Source organism: Rhinolophus sinicus, linkage group LG04, assembly GCF_036562045.2.
Source record: "Rhinolophus sinicus isolate RSC01 linkage group LG04, ASM3656204v1, whole genome shotgun sequence".
Taxonomy (NCBI): Eukaryota; Metazoa; Chordata; class Mammalia; order Chiroptera; family Rhinolophidae; genus Rhinolophus; species Rhinolophus sinicus.
In genome coordinates, this window is record NC_133754.1 from 179,606,983 (window position 1) to 179,622,049 (window position 15,067).

The 15,067-nt window shown below is 51.0% G+C and overlaps 1 long non-coding RNA gene across 1 annotated transcript; it reads right to left on the minus strand.

The window, feature by feature from the left end:
- Positions 1-562: 562 nt before the first annotated feature.
- Positions 563-13,015, minus strand: LOC141571184 (uncharacterized). Its single transcript, XR_012495936.1, has 3 exons — positions 12,652-13,015; positions 12,242-12,333; positions 563-1,823 (listed from the first exon to the last, which is right to left on the minus strand). It is a non-coding gene; the product is annotated as an uncharacterized LOC141571184 (long non-coding RNA).
- Between the last annotated feature and the right edge of the window lie 2,052 nt (positions 13,016-15,067).

The window sequence follows — 15,067 nt, forward strand, 5'->3', positions numbered from 1 at the left end:
AGAGAGCCAAGAGAAGGGGGCAGCTTTTCTGCAGGTCTTTTTGTTTCTAATCAAAAGGGACACCTTCCCCCAGAACCTCTTCCCGCATAGATGTTTCTTCCTGCCTAATGGGCAGTGTCATGTCACAGGCCTGTCACCAGTGCCCTAATCAATCACTGGCAAGAGGGATAGAATCACTGTGATTGATTCTCATTAGTGACCAAAGATTTCCTCCCTCCTTGTGGTGAGGAAGGGTCTTGATGCATCATACAGGTGCCCAGTGGTCAACCAAAATGAGGGTTCCATGAGCAAGAAAGGAAGTGGGGTACAGCAATTGAGTGGCAACCCACAGGGGCAGCCACAGACTCCTGCTGCCCCAGGAAACTGACAAGCAAATGCAGTATTTCTTAATGCATATGTCAAATGCCTAAATGTTAAAACAAATGCTGTGATCTTGTTTCTCCGTGATCCCAGTAGGTCTTCTCTGAGTTTGCAACCTTAAGGCAGGGGTGGACTGCCAGATTTTTAGTAGCAGAGCATTTTTTAAAACAAAATTTTATGCAGATATAAAACAGATAAATACAGAAAAACTCTGGTTTATGGAGGATATGTGTGTGTGACATTGGGGACCGGGGAAGAAGGAGAATGGATGGTAGGGAGCTCCAAGCCCCATTTGCTTGGCCTCTCTTTTCATTCCCTCTCACCCAGGACCCTTGAGATATTGTCAGAGAGCCTAGGATTCTGCCAAAATCAATGAGGACATGATTTTATAGCAAAAACAGAACTCAGATTTATTGAGTAGCTACTATATTCTAGGCAACTGTGCATACATGTGTGCCTTTAATCCAGCAATATCCTTTATGACGATTTTAAAGAGAAAAGAAGTAATTGCCTAAGGTCATACAGTATGTGCTGGGGCCAAGATTAGAAACCAGATGTGTGCTGCCAAAACCAGTGTTTGGTCTCAGACACAGAGCAGCACCCTATGCCCTAACCCCAACCCCAGCTGAAGGCTGGTCTCAGGACAGTGGCCCAGGCTTGGAAAGAACACCATTCTGGAATCAGGTGGTGACGTGTAGAGAGACCTGGGTTTCAGTTCCACCTGTTGACTTCAACTTGCTCTGTGGCCTTGAGCAAGTCCGTTGACCTCTCTCGGTCTCAGTTTCTTCATCTGTAACACGAGATGTTGAGTCCTAACATCCTAGGACCTAAATTTAGCCCACTCCAGCTGGTCTGGATTGACATCTGCTAGACAAGCCCTTCTTCTCGCTGAAGCACTGAAGGGCCCTGGGCCTCCGAGGGAGGAAGTGGAACTGAGCCTCTGTACCCGCCCGCCCGCCCCCACATGCTGCCATCATCTGACCTGATTAAAACCCAGCCAAGGGCCCGCCAGTGACTCAACCCCTATCTGATTGTCAAAGTTGATTCCTAGAAATTGAAAGTCACTTCTGTAGCCATTGCCACCACCGCCAACCACGAAGCAAGTTCTAATTCTGTCCTACCACAGAGCCAGGGCGAAGGCATTGATGGCAAAAGGGGGTTTCAGGGGAAAGTCTGAATTGGAAGTCTGAAGGGCAGGCAATACCAGAGGGGTGAGAGACGTAGTGGGCCGTCCTTGTGTTGAGGGGAAATTGGACGTGTGAAGTGGCCGGTGAGTGGGGACATGCCTCAGCTCTGCCACTTACCAGCTATGTGATCTCAGGCACAATATGTAATTCCTCTTTGCCTCGGTTGTATGTAAAATAAACGGGAAAACCCTCCTTCGCAATTTCACTCCTCAGAGATAGTCACTGCTAATGGTTCTGAGTGTGTCCTTCCAGACTATCCTTTTTAAAGATGCAAACCTAGAAGAGATAGAGATAAAGATGGAGAGAGAAAGAAAGAGAGCGTGCACTGGAAAGACAAGAATGGAGTTGATCACCCTAACCAATGGGCTCACACTCTCCTGGGAGGTGGTTTAGAACAGGGTTGAAAGTCCAAGCTTGCTAGGAAGAACTGGTCTTTGAAGCATTTTCTATCCTTCCCACAGATCTCCAAGAGAAGGGACTTGGCCTGTCTTGTCATTTCCCTGGGACTGGAATAGTGCTTGACACACAGAAGTGGCAGGAGGTGAAGAAGCCGCAGACCCGGCCGCTGCCCCATGACGAGGTGAGTCAGCAGCTAAGGGACAACATGCCGGGCGCCCATCTCCGGGCATACAATGTACATATCTGTGGCTCTGCCTCCATCTTCCAAATCGCCCTCAAAATGTCTTGTGATCCACACTACCCAAGGGCCATGTAGGGGAGAAGATTCTGGAAAGTGTCATTTCTGCTTAGTTAAGTGCAGATAATCAAGATCTCTTCTGATGGTCTTGTGACCGAGAAGCAGGAGAATTAGCAGGAGCTGGGGGGAGTCAGGGAATGTGTACTGCCCTCTGCCCCAGGTGAATATGAACAGCTTTGGGGTCTCCTTTCTGCTGGTGATGGAAAATAACATCTTCTACGACCGGTAGGCACACACTAAGTGCCCGTGGCCTGTAGCGGGGATCTGGTCTACCACTTAGTTGAGTTTGTGGTAATTCACCACCCCCTGCCACAGTCCATCCGGTTTTCACGGAGGCTCTACGGCTGAACGAATGGGGATATGGTAGGAGCCGCCACTCCCACATCCTTCACGGCTCTGAGGGTGGCTCCACTCTGCCGCTCCCCCCAGGTCATATGGCTCTGATTTCCTACTTTGGCTGTGGTGCAGGCTGTTCCCGGGGCCTCCACTCCACCTTCCCTATTGTGAAGTGTAAAAACACCATGGAGTAGGGAACCAAAGGGAGGGTTCTGCCAGCTGTTAAGTACATCATCCCACTTATTCACACGGGTCTGGAGAGGTGACCACGGGTGGACCTGCGGACCCATTAAGCCCCCTGTGAGATGGACGTAGGCCAGCACTCTGTTGTTTATTGCCTCTGAATACCCAAGGTGGCACGTTGGGGATTCTCTACTCTTACCTAATACATCCATTCTAACACGTCCACCTCTATGAACACCCCACACCAACACTTGCCTCCTAGCCTTCCAGACCCTTGTTCAAATGCCATCACTGCTGTAATTCTCGGAATCTCACAGAGACTGTGAGATTAGCTGTCCATTAGCCCTGCTCCCTTCCCACTAGGTGGTCTCACCTATCCTTCCTCCCCTAACCCATGGTCCCCTCCTGGCTTCATTTCTCACCTTGATCAGCCCAGTCATTGCGTCATCATGTTCTACTGGTGACTCTGAACACCCGTGTCACGTCAGCCACGTGAATATTGCTGGAGATAACCACATGACCAAGCTGCCATTTCACTCTAAACGCATGACCACAGATCTCAGATGGGCACTTCCAGCCGCCCCACAGAGCCCTCTGTGTTTCTCTTCTCTGGAGTGACCGTTTCCTACCTTCTCTCTATTCAAACTTACTGCCCCCTTGCCACCGTCTGGCTCTCAGTAGATGCCCTTGCCCCACACATCATTGAAAGAACAGGTGCCCACAGACGTGACTGCCTTCCTAGTCTTGCCCCCATCCTGTGGACCTGTTATATGTCTGCCTTCATCTTTAATGCTTCCCTCCTGCCACACAGAGGCCACGTCCCCTCTCCTTCAGGGGCTGGTCTTGCCACACGTGCTCTGCATCCTGCTCCTTCTCGCCTCTTCAAGGACGTGAATCCTTCAGTTATGTCCTCTGTCCTCCCTCATCAGCACCTCCCTCTCCACTGGTACATTCCCATCAACACACAGACTGTTCCAGGGTCTTGCTTCTTTACAAAGCCCTCCCTTGAGCCCCATCCCATCTCTCCCTCCCCCCATATTCTCAGGAGAGTCTCCCCCTCCTCGTCTTCACCTCCCATCATCCTCTCTGAGCCCAAGCCCAAAGACCTGTGTTTCTCCGAGCCCCAGGCCTCCAGGGAGGTGCTCCAGGGGTTGAGGCAGGAAACAAGGGATTGGGTGCCAGCCACTCTCTCTGCAGCCTCAGCAGAAGTCTGCTCATTTGTCCCAATTGATCTGATCCAGCTTGACTCAGCCAGAATCCCTGTTTGATCACCCCAAATGGAATCTCAGCTTCTTTCCTTTGGGGCTCCCTTTGGGGCACACCCCTAGACTCTAGGTTTGGGCCTAATTTCAGCCAATTAAAAGGACAAATGTAACCAGCCAGTCCCAGCTCCAAATGGTCTGAATCAGCTGCATCAGGTTACGTAGCTCAGACAAATTCTGCTGATCCAAGTGGCTAAAGCAGAGCAACCCCGGGAACTGTGGGCAGATACTATCAGGGAGCCCCGCCGACAGACTGTGGCTCTAGCCCTTCCAAACCTGTTTGCTGGTCCCATCCAGTTTGATCTTGTCATAGTGAGTATTTTTAGTGTGTTGGGGGCCATGTACATTGTTGCTTGGAAAACAAAGTGTTTGGAAACCACTGAGTGGAATGATTTTTAAGATGCCTTCCAGCCTTGCTCTCTGGGTATCAAATGCTCAGGAAAAGGCCAGTGGTGACCTCTGTCCAGTGTCTTCTATTACTAATTTTCAGAACTTTTGTTTTAATTTTTAACTTTTAGGGACTTTCATTTTCTGAGCAGTTTTAGGTTTACAAAGGAGTGGAAAGTACACAGAGTTCTTACATCATCCCTCGTTAGTAACATCTTGCATTACTGCGGTACATTTGTCACAACTGATGAGCCAATATCGATATGTTATTATTATCAACTACAGCCCATAGTTTACAGCAGGGTTCACTCTTTGTGTTGTGCATTCTGTGGGTTTTGACAAATGCGTGATGACATGTACCCACCATTACAGTATCATGCAGAGTAGTTTCACTGCCCAAAAAGTCCCCCATGTTCCATCTAATTCATCCCTCCCTCCCTTCCCCTCCCCCGCCTCCACCCCTGGCAACCACTGATCTTTTTACTGTCTCCACACTTTTGCCTTTTCCCATGTCATATAATTGGATTCATACGCAATGTAACCTTTTCAGACTGGCTTTTTTCACTCGGCAATATGCATTTAAGTTTTCTCCATGACTTTTCATGGCTTAAAAACTCATTTTTTTCTCTTTTTTGTAGACAAATACATACAACCTAAAATTTTCCATTTTAACCATTTTTAAGTGTACAATTCACATTGTTGTGCAACCATCACTGCCATCCATCTCCAGAACGTTTTTCACTTTCCCAAACTGATACCCCATACTCATTAAACAATAACTGCCCGTTCCTATAGCTTGTTTCTTTTTATCACTGAATAATATTGTATTGTCTGGAGGTACTATGGTTTGTTTATCTATTCGCCTACTGAAAGACATCTTGGTTGCTTCCAAGTTTTGACAATTATGGATCAAACTGCTACAATATCTGTGTGCTGGTTTTTGTGTGGACATAAGTTTTCACGATGGCGCGTGATTGCTGGACCACTGTCCAACTTTATTTCATCAACATTATCGAGCACCTGGAGTACAGCAAGAGCCAGTTGCAACACTCTATATGTGTTGTCTTATTCAATTGTGGAAATAACCCTGAAAACAGGTGCTGTTCTTCCCAATTTAAAGATGAGCAAACTGATGGCCTATGTCGCATATCTATGAACTGGCAGAGCCAGGACACCAATCCAAGCTTTCAGGTTTAGAGAAACACACAAGACTCTGAGAGAAGGGACACAGCGATTAGTTTCCGTTTTCTTTTTCATTCAGCTTTCCTTCGTTCTTTTTCTCCATTTGACAAAACAAGCACACATGTTTTCCGATCTGATTGTTGCTGGAGGAGTGTCCTTTCCTTCCCAGTTACTCTATTTAATTGGAATAGCTCTCTGACTCAGGATCCAATGACCTACTTTGACTAATAAAACACCCCCCCAACTCCCACCTACACACATACACTCCCTGTGAATCCCCTTCCTCACCCAGCCCCAGGTCTGCAAGCAACAACTCCTGGTTGTGGAAAAACAATTATCTTCAAGTGGCTTTCTCTTATGGGACCCTTCTCTCCTGGGTGCCCTAGATTGTGGCGTCTCTGGAGAGACCAGGAGGGAGTGAGGTATGCAGGGGGACGTTGCAGGCAGCCACCTCTGTGAATGGCTTTCGTTGTAATCCGTGAAGGATGAGCGCAAATGGAGCCGCTGAGGTGCATGAGGTCAAGTTGCTCTGGATCCAAAGGAAAACTCAGCTAGAGAAAGGATTGGGCCCACCCACACACCCGCAGCTCGGCTTCCGGGCCCAGCCGGTACCTCCCAAATGGTCTCCCTTCCTTCCCCACCCCCTGCCCATTCCCTCCATCCCCAAGCCCCCTTAAGTACCAATAATGGAAGTGCTTACTAGGCCCCGCAACAATTCACCCTTATCTTTTATTTATAGCTGACAAAGCTCCAAGCAGGAAAAATATAATCACACTTTAAATAATGGAAGTTGTAGGTATTAGAGCTACACAGGCAGTTACCGGAGGTGTAGGAATGTCTCCCTGTAGACCTGACGGGGCGCATGCCGGCTGCATTTTTAATTTTTAAAACATATTTCTTCCCAAATTATTCTGCGTTACAGAGGAGCCACATTTATGGGGGTGATAAATTACTGTAATAAAGTGCCTCTTCCTCAAATATATAGGACGCAGCCACGCTGAGCACAACCCAGCACAGGCGGCCCCGAGAGAGTGGCGAGAAGTCCCATTGCCTCGCTCCTCACTTTAATTATTGGGCCGATATGTCCTACATTTTTAATACAGCCACAAGTTTTCTTTAAGCAAAGAATTCGAACTGGCCACTAATTTGTATTTGTGTGGGCCCCTGTGCGTGAGGGTGTACGAATGGGAGGTCCTGTGTGTGTGCCCACAGGGGCCGAGGCATGCGTGGGTACAGATAAACCCGTAATGTGCATGTGTGTGCATCTGTCTGTGAATATGCACACATCCTGACGCCTGTTCACACGTGCAAACATGTGTAAGTGTGGCAGCCTGTGGATGCCCAGACGTACCCCCACGTGTGTGATAAAATCCCGAGTGTGTAGGGTGTGCGTGTATATGCACACTCATGTGGATGTATACGTTGGCTAAACGTACATTTTAGGGTAGACATGTGCACACATCGCACGTGTGGATTTGTTCATGTTAGAGCACACTAGTGTGCAACTGCATGTTCAGGTGTGTTTTTCTATGCTGATCTGCCTTCCTCTCCCAGACCCCCACGTGCATCTGACTCCTTCCCTTCTGCATTGAACTGACACCCCTCCTTCCCTCCCTCCTCGAAGAGTAAAGTGCAGAGGCTGAAACACAGGCTCTCGGGTTAGACTGCCTGGATACCAACCTCAGTTCTGCCCCTTATTCTGCCTTTTGGGCCTCCTGGGGCCTCAGTTTGCCCGTCTGTAAAATGGAGTTCAGCTTAAGAGCTTCTGCCTCATAGGGCTGCTGGAAAGATGAATGGGTTTAATATGTGTAAAGCAGCCCATGCGTTGTGAGCACAAGTGCTAACTATTGCTCTCCTTGCTTGCTTGCTTCCTTCCTTCCTTCCTGCTGGAGATAGTACAGGCTGCTGGAACCCTCCTTGGAAAGTTAATTCAGGAGGGAGCCAAGGGGGGCACCCACAACTCAAAGAGGAAGTGGCTTAGCTTAGCACTTACCCTCCTCTTGCCCAGCTTACCTGGTGGGGCTGGGGCGCAGTCCCACCAGGAATCTACTGAGCAACTGCGTAGAACATGCCTAGAGTTGTTCCCCCAGCAATGGGCAAGCTGGAGTGTTTCTGCACCGTCCTCCATCCCTCATTGGTTGAAGGCTTCCCCTGGGGACATTGCCAGCCCTGCCATTTCTGGGTGCCCTTCGAGAAGTTGGACAAGCTCCTGTGGTACCGTGGAAAACTCCAGGCAGGAAAGTGGAGAGGTGGGAGGTGGGGTGGGAAGATGCCCTCTGTGGTAGGGACAGTCACTGCATCAGGGGACCTCAGAGGTAGATCGAAGGGACATGGGCAGTGCGTGAGCCAGCATCTGCTCCAGATAAGTGCTGCCTGTACGAACTCACAGATGGACATGAGGGTGGACAGACGTGTGGATGGACATGTAGAGGTCAGTGAGCTTTCTCTGGCTGGGAAGGACAGAAGCTAGTCAGTGGGGTGACCCTGAGGCCCACATCTTCAGGACCAGTGGAGGCCCCAGAGTTGTCAGAGCTAGAAGCGCAGGAGGGGAGGCAGCAAAGGGCCACTTAGGGCTTTGCCAAGGCCTTCGGGCCCAGAGACTGATGCAGGGACAAAGGCCCAAGCCTCTGACTGAGGCTCTTATGTCCCGCACTTGCCTTGGCACATAAGTAGGCCTGCCCCTCGCAGACACGTCTCCCACAGGATCGAAGCTGCTGTTTGGGGGTTGAAACCCAAGAAGAAAAACAGACCTCAGGAACTAATCCTTCAGCCTCATCTGTACTCCTGGCCAGACACCCCACACCCACAGCGTCCCACCTTCTTCTCCTTCCACACAAGCACTCTCTGCCTCCGTGACTTTGCTTGTGCTGTTCCCTCTGCCTGGAATGCCCTTCCACCCCCATCAACCTGGAAAATTCCTTTAGGAATCTGGGCTCTGCTCAAGTGCCATCTCCTGCGCCAAGGCTTTGGGTCAAATGGAATCCCTCCCTCACCTCTGCTCCTGGGGGGCTCACACTCGGACCCCAATCCTTGCACTTAGCTGCATCCATCTGGGGTTCTAATAATTCATGTGCAGTCCTCACCAGCTCTGGGCTCCTCAGAAACAAAGTTCACGTCTGTGTCACAGCTGCATTTCCGGTACGCAGCTGTGGAGTCAGGGCCTCAGTGTTCTCATACGGGACATGGGGGTGATAACCTCACCATGCTGTTGTCAGGATGAGCAGGTTTCATGTTTAAACTGCTGCCCCTTAACACAGTGCCTGTCATGAGGCCAACACTAGACAAGTGTTAGCCATTATTATCATCAGTGTGGTTCAGAAGGGACTCGTTTCTGTGTGCCAGCTGCCGCAGTGTGCCCACAGCTGCTCTGTATCACCCCATTTTACAGAGAAGGACTCCGAAGCTCAGGAAGGGCCACATGGCTAGAAGGGACAGAGCCAGAACAGGCCTCCAAGCCTGCACTATCGCTGCCTGTCAGTAAGTCTCTCTGTCTCTCTCAGCATCTCAGTCTCTCTGCCCTCCACCCCAATGCCCTCCCTGACCCAGTGGGGTTGTTAGAGGCTGTTGAGAATAGTGGGTAAGTCATAGGCATTGACTTCTGACAACTCTGGGTTCAAATCTAGCCTGCCACTGTTGGCTGTGTGACTGTGTTGGGCCGCTGGCATCTGCTCCCTGAGCCTCAGTTTCCCCATTGTCTCCCAATGACATTGGGGACCCTCTCCAAAGGCAGATTTGCCATGATGATGAAAAAACTTGAGCTTCAGGCTCCTCACTTGCACAGGCCCTTCCTGAATGAATAAATTTGCATTTGTGATTCTTTTTTTCTTAGAGATGGGTCTCCAGAGTATACGCTCCCAGCCCCCCAAACCTCATCTGCCTGAGACTCCTTCTCAGGTCTTTCCAGCCAAACCACCTCGACCTATTCTCTGCTCAGAGGTTACTTCCTGCACAGTGTCAGGTCCCACAGCACAGGTGGGGACCCAGGGCTCAGAAGGTGGAGGGACTTGGAGGTCATCCAGTAAGTTAGTGTCACAGCTGGGCTTGAGCCCACATCTCCCAGCTCTGAGACCCAGGCTCCTAGTTCTGCTGCCGGGAAGGGGTGAGAACTGCTCCTCACCCTGAGTGCTTTGGGCTGTGGCTCAGAGAATGACTGGTGTCTCTGAAAGTACAGGGCGCAGGGGCAGCTGTGGGTGGGGGTGTCCAAGGATTGCTGCTAAAATAAGTAGCAGCTTCCTCTAAAACGCCTGTGGTCGGTGCAGAGGAAGGAAGTGGAGGCCCGGAAACAGGAGGGGGCAGAAGGGGGAGATGCCTGAAACTGCTGCCAGCAACTCAGAGACCAAGCTGGGCAGCCCCCACCCACCCAGACACAGGAGTCAGCCCCAGCCAGGGGCCTGGGGAGCTCAGGCCCAGCCCTAACACGGCTGGCCAGAGGCTAGAGAAGCCCTCCAGCCTGCTCTTGGCCTGGCTCCTTCGCCTCCTCAAAGCACTCCCCACTCCATGACCATGTCTCTCCTTTTCCCTTTGCCTGGAATGCTCTTCCCCACTTTCTCCTTTACGACCCAATAGCTATGTCACTTACCTCTTCTGGGAAGCCTTCCCTGATCACTCCCTACATACACACGCACACACACACACAAGCAGGATCAGGTCCCCATAGGCCCTTATCATGAATAGTGGTATTCTTTGTGACAGCTGGCATTTATAAAGTGGTTCATGTTTACAGAGTGCCAGGTGCTCTGCATGAATGATCTCATTGAATTTGTATAAAAATATCATGTCTTGGTTCTACCAATTGCTGCATTTTACAAATGAGTAAGCCGTGGCTCAGGGAAGATAACCAACTTCCTCCAGGTCACACCATCAGAAAACGGCTGAGCCTGGGGTATAACCCAGGTCTGACTGCACAGCTGGACCATTAAATCAGGTGCTGTCCTCTTAGACTAGGGTATGAATGGTGTCCTTGGAGTTGTATGACACATGTGCACCAAGGATGCTGCACTGAGATGCTAGTGCAGCCTAACCTTCAACCTTGCTCTTGCCAATGTCCTGGAGTAGCTGGGAGCTATAGAGTGCTCTAAGGAGAGAGAGGAAACCAGGTTGTAAAGAGGAAGTATTTCTGTGTAAACATTTCTGATAAACTGTGTGACAAGATCTCAGAAGTATCTCCAAGTCTTCCCTACTATGTTGGGTTTTCTTTTCTCCTACTTGGATTTTTTATGTATGGATCTGCGCCCCTTAACCACACCAACCATCCCTGTCAACTGTGAGATCCTCACGGGCAGAGAGTGAGCCTTGGTTTCTTGTTACACTAGGGACTGCTTGGTACATAGGAGGCTAGGACAGATTTGTTAAGGAAGGAAGGAAGGGAGGGAGGGAGGGAGGGAGGGAGGGAGGGAGGGAGGGAGGGAGGAAGATGAGTCCCTCTGATGCCATCACTAAGTATGAGAGGCACAATTCCAGCTTAAAAATTCTAAGTCACTCTCCCTGAGTGCCAACCTATATAGGTGCTGGGGGTGACTGACCACTTGGACCAGGCTCAGTTCAGGCCAGTATCTGGCAAGAAGGCCCAGGACCCCTCCTGCCACTCTGCTTTCCACAGAGACAGTATTCCAGCCCTACAGGCCTGAGCTCTATGCCTCAGTAGGGCCCACAGCCAACCCTCATGGCCTTTTAAGCCCCCCAAGATGAAGGCCTCCTTTCTGCAGCTGCAGCAGGTCAAAGCCTTCTCTAGAGGAGGAGGAAGTGAAAGTGTCCTGTGGGTGAGTCCTCGAGGGTCTCGGAAGGGGGTTGGTGCCAGGAGCAGCGTGGGGGGTAAAGGCTGAGTGGGAAGAGTCGCCAGAGTGAGGAGACTTCCCAGGATCCAGGGGAAGACCTGTGAGGTCACTTGAATGCAGAGGGTTTGAAATCACCTAATAGTCCCTCCCCAGACCCTGGGGTCTTCAGCTTAGAGAAGAGAATGTATGGGAGACACCCGAAGGAGCCAGACGGGGAAGTCACGGAGGCCACTGCTCCCTCCTCAGGGCAGGACTCTGATGCCCTGGGGGTCACCTGGCAGTAATGAGGGCGAACGGCAAGCAAGGCAGCACCATGCAGTGGCCAGGGTGAGCTCTGGATTCAAACCTCCGGACATGGAGCCCCAGAGCCTGGGCTCTGCCCCTCACAAGCTGCATGACCTCAGGCAAATGGCTTCCCCTCTCCAGACCCCCTACTTCCTCTTCTGTAAAGTGGGGTGATGATGCCTGGCCCCAGATTAGTATGACCCAGTTAAATACATTAACATATGACAAGTGCATAGACGAGGGCCTGGTCCAGGGAAACCCACAGTAAATGGTGACTATTGTACCAGGCAGGGTCTTGAAACACTCTAGGTTTCCAGCAGAGGGAAGTTGATACAGGGGCTGGTTACTCCAAGGTAGAAGAGCTGAGAAACCAAATGGGGGATAGTGTCACCGCCCAGAGATCAGCAAGAGTGGGAAGCCGGTGGTACCCCCAGGTCTGGAGACCAACAGGAGGAGGTGGCTTGTCAGAGCGGAGCTCATGAAGAGGAGAGAGAATCCATATAACAGTGGGGATGGGTCCTGTAGGTCAAAGATGGTGAGGAAAGCGGGAGTCAGGCAGAGAAAGAAGGGGTACAGCAGAGAGCCTACCGCAGACTTGGTGCAGACTTCTGTCATATTATTCTTTCCAGTAGCACGATCTTCATTGACTTGCTTCACCTCTCAGAGCTGCAATTTCTTCACTTGTAAACGGAAATAAAAACAACACCAGTCCTGTGAAGCAGGTACTATTATCACTATCACACCCGTTTTATAGATGGGGAAACCAAGGCACAGGAAGTTTCAGTCACACAGCTAGTAAGTGACAGAGCAGATATGAGCCAGGCTGCTGGGCTTCAAAGTCACGCTCTTAACCACAGCACTACACACCATCAATGGCTTCCTCCCCAGCAGGCCTCACCCCATTCAATGCTGCTCTCCTCAGAATTTTACCCAGGGCCTCCAGCCCAGACTGAGAATCAGCATGTGCTCCCAACTGTAGCACCTGACACCAGACTTACCACATTTTTCCCAGGCTCAGGGTCCCTGGAGTCACACTGACGTGGGTGTGAGCCGGGGCTCTGCCATTTTCCAGCTGTGGGGCCTGGGAGAAGCAACTTCCTTTCCAAAAACCTCGGTTTCTTTGACTCCAGCACAGGAAGCCTTGTCCTGTGTTTGCTGGGCTGTGGTGGGGACGGCGTGAAGCCACACTCAAGGAGCATGTGACCCCAGGAAAGGTGTGTGTGTACAGTAGTCCATTAAAGTTTTTTATCAAAAGTTAATCATATCCATAGTTCTGGGGACGGCGCCAAGTATTTCTTTGCTTTTCCCAACAAGTCCTCAGCCCCTGCAGAGTGCATCGTGGGAGAGTGTGCTGGGCCTTGTCTGCTTTCTTTCCTAGGTAAGTGCCTATCTCCTGCAAACCACTTTTCCCAGGCTCCTCTGCCCACTGGCTTCCTGCTAGGTTGTGCCAATGGGAAGTGGGGGATTGGAGGGTGGGAGAAAGGGAGAAGCCAGGGTATTTCTCTCTCTCTCTCTCTGCTTGGAGCAGGGGACTGTCAATTTTCCAGCACTGGTTGCTGTGTTTTGTGTCTTTAGCTCCTATACAATTACCTATTCCTCTGTGGTTCCGTCCCTGAGGTGGCTCCTGCCACGATTCAACCTCCTTGAGACAATGTCCCCACTTCCTCTATTTGCCGCTCCAGCCCAGGCGTCACTCCTGCCCATTGCCTGAACTGGATTACCTCACCATTTGCTGTTTGGCTTTTCAGCTCTTCTCTCTCCCATGTACCAATTCCTGGTGTTAAACTTCCTCTGTGTGAAGTACCTCGAGTGGCTTCTGTTTTTCTGACTGGTCCTGACTGGTCCTAGCAGGTGTCTAGGACTTTCCTTCCCCTAGAATGTGCTCCCTCTTCTCCGTGCCCAGAGCCTATTGGAGAGTCGGAGACGGACCCCTGAGAGCACATCGCATGGGAACTGGATGGAGCTGTAGCTCCTTCCACTTCTTTGCAGTGAACTTGTTGCAGGGCAAAGCTTTCTCTTGCTGACTCGGTCTGTTGGGGCACAGACGGAGCGTGTGGTGAAGCTGCGATGCTGTCTGTACAGGGCCTTACCAGGGCTCGTCTGCACACACTGGGAGGAGCTGCTGGGCGTCAGAGGAGAGAGAAAAGCAGTGAAGCGGGTAAAGAAAACCCCATCCTGCCACTCCTGCAAAGGGCCTGGACAGAGTAGGCATTCGGAGTATCTCTTCCTCCTAGTTCAGGATCATCCCTGAGACGCAGATCGAAGCCTTGAACTTTAATAGCAGCCCTTGGGAAATGAAGGCTTGTTCCACTCCAGGACAGCTGTGTGTGTGTGTGTGTGTGTGTGTGTGTGTGTGTGTGTGTGTGTGTGAGTAGTGGGCAGGGATGCTCCTTAAGGGAGCCAGGGACAGACTCCTTTGAGTGAGCAGAGGGGAGTAGCTCTGCCTCCCGCCCAGCACCCCTGGGATGCCTTTTGGGGGCTGCTCACAGAAGTCCTCCTGCAGTGGCCTCTCCACTCCCTTTTCCCCTTCCAGAGTTCTGGACAGAAGTCACTCCAGCCAGCCCCCTGCCTCCAGGCCACAACAGGCTGGCCAGATGGAAGGCCCCAGCAGGTCTCTGGCCCTTTCTGGCTGTGCTCCATCCTAGTCTCTTGGTCCCTGGCTTCGTCTGTCACTTTGAAGCCTCCTGTCCCCTCACCCAGGGACCAGGGCAAATCCTAAGATTTCTGGGCTCTCAATTTCCCCATGTTTGCATGTTCTTTGGGGTGCTTACACAGGCTCCCAAGAAGATAGGAGGACAACTCTCCTAGTCCAACCTCACCCTCCAGGACAGGTGAGGAAATGGAGGCTCAGACTAGACGTGCTGGAAGCATGCTGCATCATTGGCAGTTTGGTGAAATTGATAGGGGTGACACATGTGACGAGCTGGCCCCAGGCCCCAGGGACATATGTCCTACACCAGCATGTACAGCCATACTTTATGTGCACTCAAATGTATGTCACACATGTCTACACACCATCATCCCCCCACAGAAACCACAGGCTAAGCAATTGGAGCTCATACAGCATAAACTCACGAACTCTCAACGGCAGACATGCCCACCCACCAATGCACACACACATACCTGGATTTACACTCACATGCACACATCAGTACATACTCATAGCTGCACACCTACAGGTGCCCCCATGGAATCACACCCATGTGCACAATCTCACATGTATACAATCTGCTACATGTCCCAGAACATGCATCCATGCAGAGAGCTAACACACACACACACACATCAGCTCACCAAGTTGTCTTCACACACGTGGACACACTCCACACCCCTGCAAACTAGTGTGTTTACCCCTGTGCAACTACACGGGTAAGAGCAGCGCCCAGATACCCCTCCAGTGTCGCTCCCATGCAG